A 3,517-nucleotide genomic window follows, 5' to 3' on the forward strand; every position below is an offset into this window, starting at 1 on the left:
TCATCTTCTTTATCTCTCTGGTCGGTCTCGCTGGCATCCAGATGTATGTCAGCATTCCTAGAAAAACATAAACAAAACTCTCCTCCCAAATTAACATTTAAGAGTATTAAAAACTCTCAGTGTAAAAATTCAGCACAATCAGTACTGGAAGTAGGCTGGTTTTGAACTTAGAGACTTGTAGGTCTCCGTTTCAAAAAGCAAATCTTGTTTGCCTGTACCAGCAAAATTTTGAATTAAAAATTAAGTGTAAAAAGAATGCAAGAGAAATCCTTTCTCTGGGGGAAGCTGTCACTGGTAGTGTAGTCCCCCTCTATTGTTTAAAAACCAAAGCAGTTGTCACTGGGAATTGAACTCAGGACCTTTGGAAGAGCAGGCAATGCTCTTAACCGCTGAGCCATCTCTCCAGCTCCCCTATTCAGATGGAAAAACCTCTAGGTAGCATTTTTTATTTCACCCGTTGCCAGGGGCAATAGGTAATGATAACCAGGTTGACGCGCCTTTATTATGATAATTAGGACCAGTTCTTTGAGGGAGAATGGACGTCGATCATCTGGCTACTTCCTGCTGACAAAGGGGCGATGTTTGGGGGATAAATGTTTTCATCTGACTAATCTTTTGGCGACAAATGTTTTTATCTGACTGAATTTTTGGCGACCTTGGCTGAGGGCGGCAGCAGCGGACAGCGGCAGCTGCCATAGCTCCGCCTCTGAAGCCCCTTATGGCGCGCTCCGCATGGCCCCGCCCCGGGCCGTGCGCGGGCTCGCCGTTTCACCTCAGGCAATGAACTCGCACCGCCGGCTGTGAGCCTTTTCCAAGCTCCGGCGAGGGGGGGGCATCCGCCCACCCGTGGAGGGCCCGGTCTGCCCGCGCGCGGAGCCCCGTTCTCTGGGAACTCATCTCCGCCCGCCCATGATGCTATGGAAACACAGTTTTTCCGCAGAGCCGATTCAGCTCCTCTCTGCCTTCTATGGCGCCGCTGCTCACCACACAGCTTCCGCCTCAGTCAGGCGAGTCCGCTCAGGTGCTGAAAAAGTCCTCCAAAAACCATAGCCCCGCCAGAAGGCCGGGACATATAGCCTCTGATGACACACGGACTTTAGCCTGCCCGCGACCTGGCTATTCGCAGGCCTCCAGCAAACTCCCCGCCAGCAACTGGTTGCGTCTCCCTCCTGAGTAGCTGGGATCACAGGTGTGCACCACCGTGCCTGGCCCACTTCCGTGTTTCTAATCAGGCATTACCGCTCAAAGGCGGGCCGGCTGCCGCCAGCACTCTCAGCACGATCAAGCAGCTTGTCTTTCTCAGTCAAAAATTAAAGTTTTTTGTACGTGAGAGCCAGAGACTGAGCTCTCTTAACAAAATTAGGCGAAAATCACCTCCAAAAGCTCTGTGGCTCTTTAAGAACAGGGAAGGCAGTGATCAAGCTCGCCTCCCTACGAGACTGTTGCCTCCAGTCTCTAACAGCGAGTACGCAGGTGGACGGAGAGGGAGCGGAAGCCGCGGTCTCCCGTACCCCATCGTCCTCAAAGTCCCGCCTTAGTTACCTCGCCTTTTTTGCTGCTGTTTACATTCCTCCTGCACTGAACTTAAGGGATTTTTCTTCCCCGTTGCTTTCTGTACCTTCTTTCAGATACCTTAACTTTGATTTTTTTTGTATTTTCTTTTCTATTTTAGGCCTATCCTTTGAAATTCCTTTTTACATTTCTTTTCCTCCCCTTTCTGGGGATTTCAACCGACGTCACTCACCGCTCCATGTTCTCAGAGTTCTGAAATTCAAGGCTCTCTGTGCTGGTGTCTGATCTTGGCTTTTTCTCCCGGGCTTTCTCAGGGTCCCCCGGCGTAGTTGTCAGGGTCCCTCAGCGTCCGGGGTTTCGAGCACCAGTTGCGGGGGGCCATCCTGTCCCGCAGGAATGAACGCCACCAAAAACGAGAATTCCTTCTCTGGTCACATCTTTATTTGGAGCATTTCCTTGAGGAAAATTGGGGGAAGGGAAGATAGAGCAGGGACGAGAGAAAGCTTAGAGAGAGAGCGTTGGTCCCCGAGGCAGCTGCTTTTAAACGGCGGAGCAGCCTGAACGCTGTCCCGATTGGTCAATGCCACTCTGCTGGTCTGAGCATGTGCAGGCAAGGGTGCAGGCAGGGTTGCTCAGCCCCACGTGGCTACCTCCAAACTGCAGGACCACCTGTGCCTCCAGGTGGCTCCCAACACAAATGTACACATAATTTTAGTCTTGTTCTAGTCTACTTTTCTTCCCTTGTACCTAATAATCATTCTTTTGACATTTATTTCCTATTTAAAGAACTATATTTCTTTTCTTCATATTCTTGTTTAGTTTCTCTTCCTCTGAAAGTATCTTTATTTCATCTTCATTCAAGGAGGATATTTTTTCTGTATAGAACTCTCAGGTATCGGTTCCAATCTTCTTTAAATTGGTAAAAATTACTATCACTGACAGCCTACATGGTGGTTTCTGATGAGAAATATGCTATTATTTGTGTCATTTTCCTGTCTTACTGGCTTAGTTTTCAGAAGTTTGATTATTGTGTATTTCAGCCATACAGGTCTTGAAACAATGAGCTATAGATTGATCAGAGCTCATCATAGTTAAGGTTTCTGAGCATAGGGAATCTACGGGTTCATGTCTGATAAAACTGCCAAAAAATTAGTGATGATTTCTTCAAATAATTTTTAGTGCCACCTGCATTTTTCTCTCCTGGGACTTTCATGACATCAGTGTTGGATCTTTGTATGACTCATACCAGTCACTGATACTCTGGGTTTTTAACTATCATGCATGACATTAGGCTTCCTTATGAATTTTTGAGAAAATTTTGGTTTTATTGCTTCTCTTTCCCACCTCCTTAACCCATCCTCTTGATCCTCTTACTGTTCTCCCACCCCCATAACCTCTTCTCCACTTTTATATCTTGTGTGTGCACTACTCTCCCCATCCTTCCTCTGCTCCTCCTTTTACAGCACCCTTGCCATTCGCCTAGCCTATTACCACACGCTCATTCTGTGGTCTGTGTTCTCTACCAATGCTTTCCTTCAGTGCAATCTTTTTTCCTCTTTCTCTTCAAACTGAGACGTTTCCATTGCTGAAACTTAGGTTTCAGTGAATTTTACGCTGTTGTTGAGAATATCCAACGAGTTACTTGTTTCAATTTATTAGTTTAATTTCTACATAGCTTTTCTGTACATTTTTTTCCAAAGAGTTTTCATTTTGTTGCTTCCTTTTTATCATGTATTTTTAATTGATCATGGAAATACTTTTAAATGAGAGCTTTAAAATTATTGCCAGACAGTACTTACGTCCCTGTCGTGGATGTGTCTGTGTCCGTTGATTGTATTTTCCTACTCAACATTTTCCTGATTCTTCATAGAATGAGTGACTTCTTTGTTGAAAACTTTGAGCATCTGGGATTGTGAGATTAAATCTTCCATGTTAGCACCTTTCCTTCCTTAGCAAACAGGACAGAACAGAAGAGCACCACCCCATAACAACTTAACAGAGGTGG

The 3,517-nt window shown here is 46.0% G+C and overlaps 1 pseudogene; it reads right to left on the minus strand.

Moving 5' to 3' along the window:
* Nucleotides 1–765: 765 nt before the first annotated feature.
* LOC148118916 (Nuclear RNase P) lies at nucleotides 766–944 on the minus strand (annotated as a pseudogene).
* Between the last annotated feature and the right edge of the window lie 2,573 nt (nucleotides 945–3,517).

This window comes from Myodes glareolus, chromosome 19 (genome assembly GCF_982192425.1).
Source record: "Myodes glareolus chromosome 19, mMyoGla1.1, whole genome shotgun sequence".
Classification (NCBI taxonomy): Eukaryota; Metazoa; Chordata; class Mammalia; order Rodentia; family Cricetidae; genus Myodes; species Myodes glareolus.